This window comes from Ranitomeya variabilis, chromosome 3 (genome assembly GCF_051348905.1).
Source record: "Ranitomeya variabilis isolate aRanVar5 chromosome 3, aRanVar5.hap1, whole genome shotgun sequence".
In the NCBI taxonomy this organism is placed as follows: Eukaryota; Metazoa; Chordata; class Amphibia; order Anura; family Dendrobatidae; genus Ranitomeya; species Ranitomeya variabilis.
Window position 1 is genome coordinate 43,642,529 of NC_135234.1, and position 17,409 is coordinate 43,659,937.

The following is a 17,409-nucleotide window of genomic DNA, read 5'->3' on the forward strand; positions in this document are numbered from 1 at the left end:
GTGCTTGTCATAGTCCAATGGCTTGCCTGTCCTCAATGGAAAGCCCTCCATTCTGGAATGCCTGTATGCAATTTGACAAACAGTATAGTAAGAGCAGGGAGACCCGCACACACTTCCTGTAGAGAGGCAAAGACCCACTCACTTCCTGTAGAGAAACCGAGACTCTCCCCCACTTCTTGTAGAGAGGCAAAGGCCCGCTTTAACTTCCTGTAGAGACACATGTCAGATCCACCTTTCTGTTTAGACATGGGCTCTCCCTAACTTCCTGTAGAGAGAGAGACACACAGGCCCTCCCTAGCTTCCTGTAGAGAGAGACACATAGGCCCTCCCTAACTTCCTGTAGAGAGACACAGGCCCTCCCTAACTTCCTGTAGAGAATGAAGCGCAGGCCCTCCCTAACTTCCTGTAGATAGAGAGACACAGGCCCTCCCTAAATTCCTGTAGAGAGAGACACATAGGCCCTCCCTAACGTCCTGTAGGGAATGAAACAGGCCCTCCTTAACTTCCTGTAGGGAATGAAACACAGGCCCTCCCTAGCTTCCTGTAGAGAGAGACACATAGGCCCTCCCTAACTTCCTGTAGAGAGACATGGGCCCTCCCTAACTTCCTGTAGAGAGAGACACAGGCCCTCCCTAACTTCCTGTAGAGAGAGACACAGGCCCTCCCTAACTTCCTGTAGAGAGACACATAGGCCCTCCCTAACTTCCTGTAGAGAGACACATAGGCCCTCCCTAACTTCCTGTAGAGAGAGACACATAGGCCCTCCCTAACTTCCTGTGGAGAGAGACACGGGCCCTCCCTAACTTCCTGTGGAGAGAGACACGGGCCCTCCCTAACTTCCTGTGGAGAGAGACACGGGCCCTCCCTAACTTCCTGTGGAGAGAGACACGGGCCCTCCCTAACTTCCTGTGGAGAGAGACACGGGCCCTCCCTAACTTCCTGTGGAGAGAGACACGGGCCCTCCCTAACTTCCTGTGGAGAGAGACACGGGCCCTCCCTAACTTCCTGTGGAGAGAGACACGGGCCCTCCCTAACTTCCTGTGGAGAGAGACACGGGCCCTCCCTAACTTCCTGTGGAGAGAGACACGGGCCCTCCCTAACTTCCTGTGGAGAGAGACACGGGCCCTCCCTAACTTCCTGTGGAGAGAGACACGGGCCCTCCCTAACTTCCTGTGGAGAGAGACACGGGCCCTCCCTAACTTCCTGTGGAGAGAGACACGGGCCCTCCCTAACTTCCTGTAGAGAGAGACACGGGCCCTCCCTAACTTCCTGTAGACACAGTCCCTAACTTCCTGTAGAGAGAGACACGGGCCCGCCCTAACTTCCTGTAGAAAGAGACACGGGCCCGCCCTAACTTCCTGTAGAGAGAGACACGGGCCCTCCCTAACTTCCTGTAGACACAGTCCCTTACTTCCTGTAGAGAGAGACACGGGCCCTCCCTAACTTCCTGTATCTGCGATACTACAAGGAAAGGCTACCCGCCTATCACTACATAATAGATTATACAAGATTTTCTGTATGCTACAAGGATTCTATTCACGCTATACCACTATTCACCTTGCTAAGCGACCTCTTGATAAAGACTCGGGAAGAGTCGAAACGTTGTCAGTTTGACTTCTGGTCGCATTCTGCACTGTTGAATAATAAATCTATAGCACTTCAATAAATTCTATAATTTGACTAATGATACCCCTAGAGTGTGCGGTGTATTAAATTTATTCTTACTAACTTCCTGTAGACACAGTCCCTTCCTGTAGAGAGTCCGAGACCCACCCCAACCTCCTGTAATCCATATTGGTGTCTCTGCTGCTAGACATGGATCACACTTGACAAACAATGATCCATAAGTTGCACAAAATGGAAATGCCCCGTGGTCGGCTCTTTGAAATGGTTTTTAAGGGTAAGGCAGTGATTTGCATTTTGTCTATTTATCACATTATCTTTAAAATTAGATCAACGTATTTAATGACATTTTCTGCCCAATTATGTTATTGTCAAACTTGTGACTTTTCCAGCCGCAGGCATTGCACCACTGTTAATGTGCAAGAAAAATTGTCCAATGGCACCTTTTACTGTTCTTGGTAATGCCGCAAATCCCAGCCCGACTGTAGATCTATTATAAACTCCCAGCGCCATAGTGATATATGATGTTGTTAGTTGAGGTATTGGATAAATTGTCAGGCTGAGATTTGTGGCTTAATATGGACACTGATGTCTTCTTCTATCTCGCATCCAACGTACTCTTCGACCAGTTACAATCTGGCTTTCGTCCCCGCTGTTCTACTAAGTAACAAATGACCTGCCAATAATCAATATTCTTGTGTTTTTCATTGTAGACTGTCTTCTGCCTTTGACACAGTCAACTACTTCCTCCTACTGAAAATCCTTTCTCCTCTTGGCATCACAGACTTGGCCCTATTCCTCGATCTTCTCATGCCTCAATAACCACACATTTAGTGCCTTCTGATTTTTCTCTGACCGTGTCTCTCAACGCTTTGTGCTGGGACCTGTACGCATCTCAATATAAATATTTTACTTGGACACCTCATAAAGCCCTCACCTATATGCTCATGACACATCAGATCTGCCTCTCTGCCCTGATGTCACCTCTCTGCCCTGATGTCACCTATCTGCTGTCCAGAATCTGAGTGGCATATCTTCCTCCTTCTCATCACGCTTTCTAAAACTCAATGTGGACATAACCAAACTCGTCATCTTCCCCTGTCCTGCTGAACCCCCCACCAGAATTAGCAATCACAATAAATTACTTTATACTTTCCCCAGTATCACATCCAAGCCGTTACCACCTCCTGTCTCTTCCAACTCAAGAATATTTCCAAAATCTGACCATTCCCTCCTCCCCGGAGTCAACAATATTGTTAGTATATGCCCTCAACATTTCACACCTTGAAAACTGCAAGATCCTCCTCTGTGGACTCTCATCGAACACTCTTGCACCACTCCAGTCTATCATTAACTCTGCTTCCCTATTAATCCACCTCTTCACTCTATTCTTTTCCACCTTTCCCCTCTACGCAAAGAATAGAGTCTAAGTGACTGGCAATGATATACACGGCCAACCATAATGTGTCTACTCCATTCTATTCTCCAAATTCATTCTCACTAGTGATGAGCGAATATACTCGTTACTCGAGATTTCTCGAGCATGCTTGGGGGCCCTCCGAGTATTTTTTAGTGCTCGGAGATTTCGTTTTTCTTGCCGCAGCTGAATGATTTACATCTGTTAGCCAGCATAAGTACATGTTGGGGTTGCCTGGTAGCTAGGGAATCCCCACATGTGCTTATACTGGCTAACAGATGTAAATCTTTCAGCTGCGGCAATAAAACCTTAATCTCCAAGCACTAAAAAATACTCTGAGGACCCCCGAGCATGCTCGAGAAATCTCGAGTAACGAGTATATTCGCTCATCACTAATCCTCGCACATCATCTCCGATCTTCTAAGGATCCCCTCCTGTCCTTCTTCCTTGTATTCTCCTCACAGAACCATTTGCAAGATTTCTCCTGAGCATCCCGTATATTTTGGAACTTGGCATATCAGATTAACCCCTTCCCGACCTTTGACGCCACGTAGGCGTCATGAAAGTCGGTGCCAATCGGACCTGTGACGCCTATGTGGCGTCATGGAATGATCGCGTCCCTGCAGATCGGGTGAAAGGGTTAACTCCAATTTCACCCGTCCTGCAGGGACAGGGGGAGTGGTGCTTCAGCCCGGGGGGGTGGCTTCACCCCCCCCCCCCCCCCCCCCGTGGCTACGATCGCTCTGATTGGCTGTTGAAAGTGAAACAGCCAATCAGAGCAATCGGTAATATTTCACCTATGAAAATTGGTGAAATATTACAATCCAGCCATGGCCGATGCTGCAATAGCATCTGCCATGGCTGGAGACCCTGATCTGCCCCCCCCCCCACCACCACCGATCTCCCCCTCTACGTCCTGTCATGTCCCCTGCTCCCCTCCGCGCTTCTGTCCGCTCCCCCGGTCCTCCTGTCCGCTCCCCCCGTGCTCCGATCACCCCCCCGTGTTCTGATCCCACCCCCCATACTTACCGAGCTCCGATGTCCCTCCCGGTGTCCGTCCGTCTTCTCCATGGGCGCCGCCATCTTGGAAAATGGCGGGCGCATGCGCAGTGCGCCCGCCGAATCTGCCGGCCGGCAGATTCGTTCCCTGTTCATTTTGGTCGCTGTGATAGGTTCTATCACAGCGATCAAAAAAAAATAAATTGTAAATAAACCCCCCTTTATCACCCCCATAGGTAGGGACAATAATAAAATACAGAAAATATAATTATTTTTGTTTTTCCATTAGGGTTAGGGGTAGGGGTAGGGTTAGGGTTGCACTTAGGGTTAGGGTTGCACTTAGGGTTAGGGTTGCACTTAGGGTTAGGGTTGCACTTAGGGTTAGGGTTGCACTTAGGGTTAGGGTTGCACTTAGGGATAGGGTTGCACTTAGGGCTAGGGTTGCACTTAGGGATAGGGTTGCACTTAGGGCTAGGGTTGCACTTAGGGCTAGGGTTGCACCTAGGGTTGCACTTAGGGTTGCACTTAGGGTTAGGGTTGCACTTAGGGTTAGGGTTCCACTTAGGGCTAGGGTTGCACTTAGGGCTAGGGTTGCACTTAGGGCTAGGGTTGCACTTAGGGCTAGGGTTAGAATTAGGGTTAGGGTTGCAATTAGGGTTAGGGTTACAATTAGGGTTAGAATTAGGGCTAGGGTTGGAATTAGGGTTAGAATTAGGCTATGTGCACACGGTGCGGATTTGGCTGCGGATCCGCAGCGGATTGGTCGCTTCGGATTTGTAGCAGTTTTCCATCACGTTTACAGTACCACGTATACCTATGGAAAACCAAATCCACTCTGCCCATGGTGCAGAAAATACAGCACGGAAACGCTGAGTTGTATTTTCCGCAGCATGTCAATTCTTTGTGCGGATTCCGCAGCGTTTTACACCTGCTCCATAATAGGAATCCGCAGGTGAAATCCACACAAAAAACACTGGAAATCCGCGGTAAATCCGCAGGTAAAGCGCAGTGCGTTTTACCTGAAGATTTTTCAAAAACGGTGCGGAAAAATCCACACACAAATCCGCAACATCAGCACATAGCCTTAGGGCTAGGGTTGGAATTAGGGTTAAGACTAGGGTTAGGGGTGTGTTGGGGTTAGGATTGTGGTTAGGGTTGGGATTAGGGTTTGGGGTGTGTTGGGGTTAGTGTTGGAGATAGAATTGAGGGGTTCCCACTGTTTAGGCACATCACGGGGTCTCCAAACGTGACATGGCGCCACCATTGATTCCAGCCAATCTTGCGTTGAAAAAGTCAAATGGTGCTCTCTCCCTTCCGAGCCCCGACGTGTGCCCAAACAGTGGTTTACCCCCACATATGGGGTATCAGCGTACTCAGGAGAAACTGAACAACAACTCTTGGGGTCAAATTTCTCCTGTTACCCTTGGGAAAATAAAAAATTCTGGGCTAAAAAATTATTTTTGAGGAAAGAAAACGTATTTATTATTTTCACGGCTCTGCGTTATAAACTTCTGTGAAGCACTTGGGGGTTCAAAGTGCTCACCACACATCTAGATAAGTTCCTTTGGGGGGTCTAATTTCCAAAATGGGGTCACTTGTGGGGGGTTTCTGTTTAGGCACATCAGGGGCTCTGCAAACGCAACATGACGCCCGCAGAGCATTCCATCAAAGTCTGCATTTCAAAACGTTACTACTTCACTTCCGAGCCCCGTCATGTGCCCAAACAGTGGTTTACCCCCACATATGGGGTATCAGCGTACTCAGGAGAAACTGGACAACAACTATTGGGGTCAAATTTCTCCTGTTACCCTTGGGAAAATAAAAAATTGCGGGCTAAAAAATCATTTTTGAGGAAAGAAAAATTATTTTTTATTTTCATGGCTCTGCGTTATAAACTTCTGTGAAGCATTTGGGGGTTCAAAGTGCTCACCACACATCTAGATTAGCTCCTTGGGAGGTCTAGTTTCCAAAATGGGGTCACTTATGGGGGAGCTCCAATGTTTAGGCACACATGGGCTCTCCAAACGCGACATGGTGTCCGCTAATGATTGGAGCTAATTTTCCATTCAAAAAGCCAAATGGCGTGCCTTCCCTTCCGAGCCCTGCCGTGCGCCCAAACAGTGGTTTACCCCCACATATGAGGTATCGGCGTACTCAGGAGAAATTGCCCAAGAAATTGTAGGATCCATTTTATCCTGTTGCCCATGTGAAAATTAAAAAATTGAGGCTAAAATAATTGTTTTGTGAAAAAAAAAAAAAAAAAAGTACTTTTTCATTTTTACGGATCAATTTGTGAAGCACCTGGGGGTTTAAAGTGCTCACTATGCATCTAGATAAGTTCCTTGGGGCGTCTAGTTTCCAAAATGGGGTCACTTGTGGGGGAGCTCCAATGTTTAGGCACACGGGGGCTCTCCAAACGCGACATGGTGTCCGCTAAATATTGGAGCCAATTTTTCATTCAAAAAGTCAAATGGCTCTCCTTCCCTTCCGAGTTCTGCCGTGCGCCCAAACAGTGGTTTACCCCCACATATGAGGTATCAGCGTACTCAGAACAAATTGGAAAACAACTTTTGTGGTCCAGTTTCTCCTTTTACCCTTGGGAAAATAAAAAAATTGTTGCTAAAAGATCATTTTTGTGACTAAAAAGTTAAATGTTCATTTTTTACTTCCATGTTGCTTCTGCTGCTGTGAAACACCTGAAGGGTTAATAAACTTCTTGAATGTGGTTTTGAGCACCTTGAGGGGTGCAGTTTTTAGAATGGTGTCACTTTTGGGTATTTTCAGCCATATAGAACCCTCAAATTGACTTCAAATGTGAGGTGGTCCCTAAAAAAAAATGGTTTTGTAAATTTTGTTGTAAAAATGAGAAATCGCTGGTCAAATTTTAACCCTTATAACTTCCTAGCAAAAAAAAATTTTGTTTCCAAAATTGTGCTGATGTAAAGTAGACATGTGGGAAATGTTATTTATTAACTATTTTGTGTCACATAACTCTCTGGTTTAACAGAATAAAAATTCAAAATGTGAAAATTGCAAAATTTTCAAAATTTTTGCCAAATTTCCGTTTTTTTCACAAATAAACACAGAAATTATCGACCTAAATTTACCACTAACATGAAGCCCAATATGTCACGAAAAAACAATCTCAGAATCGCTAGTATCCGTTGAAGCGTTCCTGAGTTACCTCATAAAGGGACACTGGTCAGAATTGCAAAAAATGGCCAGGTCATTAAGGTCAAAATAGGCTGGGTCATGAAGGGGTTAAAACCTTCAGACACAACCAGAAAACTAATCTCTTAAGAAAAGCCTACAGCCTGCTATAACTTCACTACCACTGGTGATCTTCCAATCCCTCAACCTACTGTCGTTTTCTCCAATACCTTATAGAGTGAATGCCCGCCTGTTGCCTGGCTCCATGGAGATGTTCAGAGAAGCCAGGTTGTGACCCTCAGGTCAACTGGCCTTATACCTGAATGGACGGTCATCCACTGATGGTTTCTTGTACCTGTTAATATTTCATATATGTGTTACATGTATGTAAACATGTATGGCACTCTGGAATTAATGATGTTTTGAGGGAATCTGTCAGGAATTTCAACCCCCACCCCTCCCAAACCACATATTAGTATATGCTAGGCAGCAATGGAGGGCATTACTCCAAAAACAATGATCACCTGTAGTATGCTATAACCAATGGGGACATCAAACACTAAGAAGAAAAAATAGCATACTAATACCAAGGATCACTCATAAATAAAACAATGAATCTTTATTGACATACAAATACACTCCAAAGATAAAAACATTAAAAACCATAACAGGTATAAAGAACATGAGCGCCCATAATAAGGCTGCTGATCACCCCCTTAGTGTAAACACCATTCCCTGTGTCTTCCCAGCAACAAAATAATGTTCAAAGATTTAAATTGCAAGTCACACCTAGTAGATACAGTGCTTGGATCAACTGCCCCTGTCTCACCCACCGAATAGGGTAGATGCAGGACTTAATAACTGTGCTGTTGCATATAAACAAGACAGGTAGTTGCCACCTATACACAATCAGATTATCGCACCAGTCAGATAAATGTGTGAACACAGAAATAGAGGATTCTAAGGGTACCGTCACACAGTGAAATTTCCATCGCTACGACGGTACGATTCGTGACGTTCTAGCGATATCGTTACGATATCGCAGTGTCTGACACGCAGCAGCGATCAGGGACCCTGCTGAGAATCGTACGTCATAGCAGATCGTTTGGAACTTTCTTTCGTCGCTTGATCACCCGCTGACATCGCTGGATCGTTGTGTGTGACAGCGATCCAGCGATGTGTTCGCTTGTAACCAGGGTAAACATCGGGTAACTAAGCGCAGGGCCGCGCTTAGTAACCCGATGTTTAGCCTGGTTACCAGCGTTAACGTAAAAAAACCAAACAGTACATACTTACATTCCGGTGTCTGTCCCCCGGCGTCTCAGCTTCTCTCCACTGTGTGAGCGCCTGCCGGCCGGAAAGCGAGCACAGCGGTGACGTCACCGCTCTGCTTTCCGGCTATGGTGCTTACACAGTGAAGAGAAGCTGAGACGCCGGAGGACAGACACCGGAATGTAAGTATGTACTGTTTGTTTTTTTTACGTTAACGCTGGTAACCAGGGTAAACATCGGGTTACTAAGCGCGGCCCTGCGCTTAGTAACCCGATGTTTACCCTGGTTACCCGGGGACTTCGGCATCGCTCCAGCGCCGTGATTGCAAAGTGTGACCGCAGTCTACGACGCTGGAGCGATATTCATACGACGCTGCGACGTCACGAATCGTGCCGTCGCAGCGATGGAAATTTCACTGTGTGACGGTACCCTAACAACTGGATGCAAATTCCAGGTGTAGAATGATAAATAGATGCACAGATTATTAAAGGTTGCCATTGAACACCTCCAGCTAACCAAGCCAGTCAAACGTGTAGGTATGCAGAAATCAATTAGAAAATATTAGCTCCTAGATGTAACCACTGTGCAATTTATCTTAAAAGGGTACAGGTTGCAGAAAATTCATAAATAACTGCGTAATGACCCATGGAAATAAATCATACTACCTCTACCCATGGATGCGCCTAACATGTGCAATGCAAGCCCTGTAGGCACTTGAAAACAAGTCAATTAGCTGGAAAGAGACAACAAGGAGGAGGGGGAGAGCAAAATGTGCCCAACGCGTGTCGCCAGTAAACTGGCTTTTTCAGGGGCCGTCATATATAAGTATATGGGCACAGGTTTTTGAAATGTAAATCATCTACACTTTTATGTCTTATATCTGTTGCTGCGTTCCCAAGTAATTACCTTTTTAGTTCATAATGCAAAAGACTTAAGTGCTTTGGACTTGACAGCACCAGCCTCTTTAGCTACTTAAGTGTTCAGTCACACCTAGTGCACTTGTGTGCATATAAATTGCTGATTATCTGGAAATGCAGCAACAGATAGAAGATATAAAGGTGTCAATGGATTTCCATTTCAAAGACCTCCATGCCCATATGAGTGGTTTGGGAAGAAGAAGGGGTTGATCTTAATGACAGATTCCCTTTACAATAAATAATAGTAACAATAAAAGACAAGCTCACTACAGCCGCCTGAGCGAGGCCTATCGATGGTCAAACAGAGAAGGGCAAAGTCAGCCAAACCTGACAATTTTTGGGGAGTACTGGCTGTGGAAACACAGCATTGTATCTTAACCAGATGTACATTGTTAGCAAACCAAAAATAATATGCTGTTATCTTGATGTTGGCTTTTGAATTTAAGCATTTCTTTCTGGCTGGTCAAGAAAACAGACTTTTGTTTGTGTAAGCCTGTAATATTGACTTGTATTGTGCGCTTATCCTTGATGACTAGTCATGTTTACTGATACGCTAATTAATCATTCTCTAGGCTAGGTAGTTTGTTGATTTTTAAAACAGAGGAGGGAAAACTATGCAAATAGATTAAATAATCAAGTAATGCTATTTGATCTCATCTCCATTCTTACCCTTTATGTCAATACTGAATGAAGGACACTTGTTAAGTATAAAAATAGGTTACATGCCTCGGTATAGACAGACCGAGAGAGACAGCCATAGATTCTGCCAAGACATCCAAATATCCAGGGGATCTTACAGGACTGCTGCCAATTCATCATGACTCCATCATGAGGGATACGGATCTATCATTCTACAGGAAACAACCTAGGTTGGAAGAATGCAGATCTGCTCCATTGACCATCGCTGAATCTTGGATATGTTTGGAGAAAGCCATGATCGGGACCCGCTGGTTGCCTGGCTCCATGGAGATGTTCGGAAGAGCCAGGTTGTGACCCTCAGGTCAACTGGCCTTGTACCTGAATGGACTGTCCTCTTCCTACGCTTGTTGTTACTTCCTCTCTGTGTGCGTTCCACAGCCTGGCAAGTCAGCGGAATGGTGGACTCTGTAATGTGCACCATCTTTGGGTATTTTGCTGGGACCGTTCTACGTGTCATCTGATTGTTTTGTGGTTCAATAACGTATTGCCACAACGTTTTACCTTCACCATGTGTTGTCTGAGTAGTGTTATGCCCACTTTAAGACGAGAGCAAGTGTTTGGTAGTAGGATCCCTGGTCCTTGCTGTTTCGGCTAGCTTACTGTGGCACCCTCCGACCCTTGTTTCGCCACAATGGCTAGGTGTCTTATCTCTCCCAACAGTTGATGTTAGGGGAATGAGGGATAATGGAGGACATGTGTGATATTCAGGCCTCCTGAGAGATCGTGCTCATCTGACCACTACTGAAGGTGTTTGGGTGCCTAAATACAGTCTTCAGTCGGAGTATGGCGTCTCCCACAGAGGCAGGGGAGCTTCAGTCTGTCTACATTTTGGTTCTCAGATTGTGGCTATGCTAATGGCTGAAGAAGGGGTTAAAGCTGAGAAGTTATTTTTGAGAGTTACCACATGGGAATCCATCTGTAAATAAAGAAGCCTGTGGTGTCTTCCTCCAGTAACCTTCCCCCCTATCAGCAGTTTCTTGTATGTGAGCCTGGCGTCTTCATGATTCAGTCTTGCATGTCTGTTCTTTGATCAACATTATGTGAAGTGCGGCCCAGCAGGAGTGGGAGCCCCGGAGCTCGCGTGTTACATATTCCTGCTCATTTATGTGTCGCTGAAGAGAAAGATAAAGAAGCAAAATGTATAAACTGCTGTATAAGAGCTGTGTTCCTGATATGAAGCGGTCTCCTGTCAGCACCAGCTACGCCAGACATGCACACTAATAACGTAAATGTCCTTCCCAAAGTAGCCCCCACATAAAATGAACACTGCTTTTTGTGCACAAACCTATTATGTCCATTTTCTTGCTCTGTAATAATCCACTCTTTTTGATTGGGCGATTACTCTGTATTAGCATTCTGACAGCACTATAGGTGTTGGAACATCCTTTTGCTGCACTTCCCAGCATGTATTGTTGCTGCCTACCTGAACTAAAATCCCACTTTTCTGTTCTGCCCACTGCCGGTATACATTACCACAAACGAAAAGGCAGGAGCAGAAACACCTACTGTTTTGCCATCTCTGCTTAGGCCTCTTTCACACTTCAGTTGTTTTGGCGTCAGTCTAAAACCGTCATTTTCCTCAAAAAACGGATGCGTTTTTTTTTTCCACGGATCCGTTTTTTCCCCCATAGACTTGCATTAGCGACGGATTGTGGCGGATGGTCGTCCGTTCCATCCGTCATGTGACGGATCCGTCAAAATTTGGCGGACGTCATCTAGACATTGACGGTCATTGCAACGTTTTTTGTCTGCGTTGAAATGACGGATCGCGGCGATCCGTCGCGTCCGTCATTCCATAGAATGGCCGCCTATGGGCGACGGATCCGTCGCGACCGTCATTTCGGCGGATCCGTCGCCCCAATCCGTTTTTTCAATTTTTTTTAATTGCGCATGCTCCAAAAAGTATATACAACCCCCGAGTAACGGATCCGTTACATCCGTTTTTTCAACTATTGTGACGGATCCGTCGATCCGTCATTATGTCGGAAGTGACTGACGCCAAAAAACTGAAGTGTGAAAGAAGCCTTATAGAAATGGACTATATTTCACAACAGGCAGGGAAAAGGTGAGAAAGAAGAGAAGCCAAGGTATTTACCCATAATGATGACTGGTCCCGACTTTGCCTTGGCCACGTACCCCGACGCGCGTTTCGCGTTCAAAGTTACCACTTCCTCAGGGGGCGTGGCTTTACTTAATATGATTTTCTAATGGCATTGGGTACAGCAGCAGGGATCGCAGTACTGCATGTTAGTGACAGTCGATAGAAGCACAGCTAGTGATTTATATGTTAAAACTGCAAGTCCCATTGGCAGATTATTTATCCTGCAGCTGTACCCTATACATATGTGTATATATATATGTCCTGACTTTTCTCTGGCCCCTCTTTCCACACCTTGGATTTATTCACCTATTAATTTCACAACCCATGTATCATAATATATTGTTTGATATTTATTGTTTTGGTGTTATCATTGGTTACAACAATAAAATTTTGATGTTATTTTACTGTCTTTTTGTACTCGATTTTCTCCAAGTTTTTGATTAACTTGATAATATGTAATGCTGTAATAGCTTTTATCATAGAAATCGGCTTCTTTCTCCTCCTGAATAGATCTTTCACTCTCAATTCATGGTAAAATCTTGGTGAAGACAGGGTTTCTCATTACTGAGAGGACAATTGGTGCTTGTAATACTCTATGCAGAGGGGAGGAGTTGGAAGATGACACAGATATTCTGCTCCAACTTATGAAACCACAGTTAGGGTACGTTCACACAGGACTTTTTTGCTGCTTTTTTTTTATGCTAATTTTCAGCTGCTTTTTACAGTACCATTAAAGCCTATGAGATTTCAGAAATCTCATGCACACACGTTGGTTTTTTGTTTGATCAGTATTTTCTGCTTTGCTGCTTTTTTTGGACATAGGGCATGTCACTTCTTTCAGCGTTTTTGCTGCGTTTTTGCAGCGTTTTTTCACCCATTGACTTGAATGGGTGATGAAAAAAACGCTGCAAAAACGCTGCAAAAACGCATGTAGCATTATTTGCTGCGTTTTTTGTGCAGAAAATCATGGCCAGCAGGAAGGGATCTCACAGCCAAGAGCTTAGGGGTGTGCTTAGTGAGGTGTGAAGAGCCATTGTGAGCCATTGTGAGGTGTCCTGATTGTGATCTATTGTGAGGGAGTTCCTGGTAGTAAGGTGTGAAGAGCCATTGTGAGGTGTCCTAGCAGCTGAAAATTGGCATAAAAAAAAAACTGCAGCAAAAAACTGCAGCAAAAATCTGCAGCAAAAAAGTCCTGTGTGAACGTACCCAAAAAACGCACCAAATACGCACCAAAAAAACGCACCTAAATTAGCATAAAAAAAAGCAGCAAAAAAAAAGCCGCAAAAAAGTCCTGTGTGAACGTACCCTTACATTTCTCCATAGAACTTTATGAGCACCAACTGTCATATATCCTATCTTCCAAATGAGAAAATCTGGATTCACTGAAGACAGAGTGTACACTTGAATTGAGAATTTTGAGAAACCTCAATCCAGGTAAAAAAAGGATTTCTCTAATAAGGCTTATTACAAAGTTTCTTATTTTTACATGTACTATTAATTTATGGAAAAAATAGAGCTGGAACAGTTATTCTTTTCGGTTGCCATTTCCTTGAAGAGGAAGCTTGTGGCATACTGTACAATGTAAACCTGGAAGGGTAGGTATGCGTAGGTGTGGAGACACAGCATTGTATCTTAATTAGCCTGACTACTATTTTTAGCAAGCCAAGAAGAATAGACTGTTATTTATATGTTGACTTTTGAATTTGTGGTGAAGAAAACAGACTTTTGCTTAGGCAAGCCTGTAATATTGATATTTGATATGACTTATCATGACTAGTTTTGTTTACTGATATGCTAATTATGCATTGTGTAGGCCAGATAGTTTTGTGAAAACATTTGAGGTAAAACTGTGCAAATCTACTATATAATTGTCTAAGGCTACTTTCACACTAGCGTTAACTGCATTCCATCACAATGCGTCGTTTTGCCGAAAAAACGCATCCTGCAAAAGTGTTTGCAGGATGCGTTTTTTCGCCATTGATTAACATTAAGCGACGCATTATGACGGATTGCCACACGTCGCACCCGTCGTGCGACGGATGCGTCGTGCAGTGGCGGACCGTCGGGAGCAAAAAACGCTACATGTAACGTTTTTTGCTCACGACGGTCTGCTTTTTCCGACCGCGCATGCGCGGCCGGAACTCCGCCCCCACCTCCCCGCGCTTCCCCGCACCTCACAATGGGGCAGCGGATGCGCTGGAAAAATGTATCCGCTGCCCCCGTTGTGCGGCGGAGACAACGCTAGCGTCGGGAACGTCGGCCCGACGCACAGCGACGGGCCGAGGTCGACGCTAGTGTGAAAGAAGCCTAAGGGTCACTTCCGTCTTTCTGTCTGTCCTTCTGTCTGTCTGTCTGTCACGGAAATCCCAAGTCGCTGATTGGTCGCGGAAAAACAGCCACGACCAATCAGCGACGGGCACACTCCGGCGGCAAAGTGGCCGCTCCTTACTCCCCGCAGTCAGTGCCCACTCCATACTCCCCTCCAGTCAGCGCTCACACAGGATTAATGGCAGCGTTAACGGACCGCGTTATGCCGCGGTGTAACGCAGTCCGTTAACGCTGCTATTAACCCTGTGTGAACAACTTTTTACTATTGATTCTGCCTATGCAGCATCAACAGTAAAAAGATCTAATGTTAAAAATAATAAAAAAAAAAAAAAAAGTTATATACTCAGTCAGTCGGCCCCCCGGATCAGGAACAGGCCTTTCCCGCTCCTCGCGACGCTCCGGTGACCGCTCCATGCATTGCGATCTCGCAAGATGATGACGTAGCGGTCTCGCGAGACCTCTACGTCATCATCTCACGAGACCGCAATGCACTCTTGGGACCGGAGCGTCGCGAGGAGCATCGGTGAAGACCTCGCTTGGATCCTGGGGGGGACGACAGAGGGTGAGAATATAACTATTTTTTATTTTAATAATTTTTTTCTTTAACAGGGATATGATGCCCACATTGCTATATACTACGTGGGCTGTGCAATATACTACGTGGGCTGTGCAATATACTACGTGGGCTGTGCAATATACTGCGTGGGCTGTGCAATATACTGCGTGGGCTGTGCAATATACTGCGTGGGCTGTGCAATTACTGCGTGGGCTGTGCAATATACTGCGTGGGCTGTGCAATATACTGCGTGGGCTGTGCAATATACTGCGTGGGCTGTGCAATATACTGCGTGGGCTGTGCAATATACTGCGTGGGCTGTGCAATATACTGCGTGGGCTGTGCAATATACTGCGTGGGCTGTGCAATATACTGCGTGGGCTGTGCAATATACTGCGTGGGCTGTGCAATATACTGCGTGGGCTGTGCAATATACTGCGTGGGCTGTGCAATATACTGCGTGGGCTGTGCAATATACTGCGTGGGCTGTGCAATATACTGCGTGGGCTGTGCAATATACTGCGTGGGCTGTGCAATATACTGCGTGGGCTGTGCTATATACTACGTGGCCGGCCACGAACAATCAGCGACAGGCGTAGTCCGGCCGTGAATTGGCCCGGGATTTGAACCACACTTGGCTAATTGGTCGCGCCCGGCCGGCCGAATCCTGTGTATTCAATGTATTATTTTAAAATCTTCATAAATAAACTACATGCATATTCTAGAATGAATACCCGATGCGTTAGAATCGGGCTACCATCTAGTAGATTAAATAATCAAGTAATGCTACTTGATCTTATCTCCATTCTTACCCTTTATGTCAATACTGAATGATTCACACTTGTTAAGTATAAAAAGAGGTTTTATGCCTCTATAGAGAGACAGAGACAGCCAGAGATTCAGCCAAGACTTAAAAACATCCATGGACTCTGCAGGACTGCAGCCAATACATCATGGCTCCATCACAAGGGACACAGATTAATTATTTTACAGGATGCTGGCTTGGGGACTAAGGCTCTGGTTGGAAGAATACAAATCTGCTTCATTGACTATCGATGAACCATGGATACGATACGTTTGGAGAAAGCCAGGATTGGCACCTGCATCCATGGAGATGTTTGGAGAAGCCAGGTTGTGACCCTCGGGTCAACTGGCCTTGTACCTCAATGGACTGTCATCTTCCTAAGCTTGTTGTTACCTCATCTCTGTGTGCATGCCACAGGTGAGGTAGTCGACCCTGTAAGAGGAAGCCAGGTTGTGACCCTCAGGTCAACTGGCCTAGTACCTCAATGGACTGTCATCTTCCTAAGATTGTCGTTACCTCTTCTCTGTGTGCGTGTCACAGGTGGGGTAGTCGACCCTGGAAGCTCTGAAGTGACAGCTGCCATTATCCCGGCGAGTCAGTAGAAGGGTGAGTGTTGTGAATTCTGCTCTTGGGTTCCCTCCGGTGGTTGTTGGTGGTAATACAGTTGTCCCTGGGTTGCAATCCTGGGCAGGTGTCCCTGCTGATTGCAGTGCTGACTGGGGTATTTAAGGTTGCAGGATTCATTAGTCCTTGCCAGTTGTCCATTGTTCTTGGAAGGTTTGGATCTCAGTCTGGTTCCTCCTGCCCTGCTGCCAATTCAGCAAAGATAAGTGTCTGGCACACATGCTGTGTGCTTTACAGATCAGTGCTATTCATTGTTTTTTCTTGTCCAGCTTAGACTGTGTCAGGATTTTTCCAGTCAAGTTGGATTCTCAGGAGATGCAGATATACGTTCCATGTCTTAGTTAGATGGTGGAATTTTTGTATTATCTGCTGTGGATATTTTCAGGGTTTTATTACTGACCGCTTAGCATTCTGTCCTATCCTTTCCTGTTTAGCTAGAGTGGCCTCTTTGCTAAACCCTGTTTTCTGCCTGCGTGTGTCTTTCCTCTAATACTCACAGTCAATATTTGTGGGGGGCTGTCTATCCTTTGGGGTTCTGCTCTGAGGCAAGATAGGATTCCCATTTCCATCTATAGGGGTATTTAGTCCTCCGGCTGTGTCGAGGTGTCTAGGATTGTTAGGTACATCCCACGGCTACTTCTGGTTGCGGTGTCAGTTTAGGGATTGCGGTCAGTATAGGTTCCACCTACTCCTGAGAAAGTCTCATGCGGCTCCAAGGTCACCGGATCACAACAGTACAACTGGCCAACAATGAGTTAAATGCATCTCAGAAGAAGGGAAGAAAGGTGTTGAGCCATTTTTTTTTCTGTAGCCTGCTTTGTCTTTTCTTCCCTCTTTTTCTCTGGGTGGCTGAGGATTCTGGTGCTAGCATGGATATTCAGGGATTAGCTTCTCGTGTAGACCAGCTTGCTGCTAGGG

General features: G+C 45.7%; 1 protein-coding gene across 1 annotated transcript in view; it reads left to right on the plus strand.

Moving 5' to 3' along the window:
• The window catches only part of MRPL39 (mitochondrial ribosomal protein L39), a 130,173-nt gene that overhangs the window by 59,988 nt on the left and 52,776 nt on the right, over positions 1-17,409 (plus strand). The window lies entirely within an intron of this gene.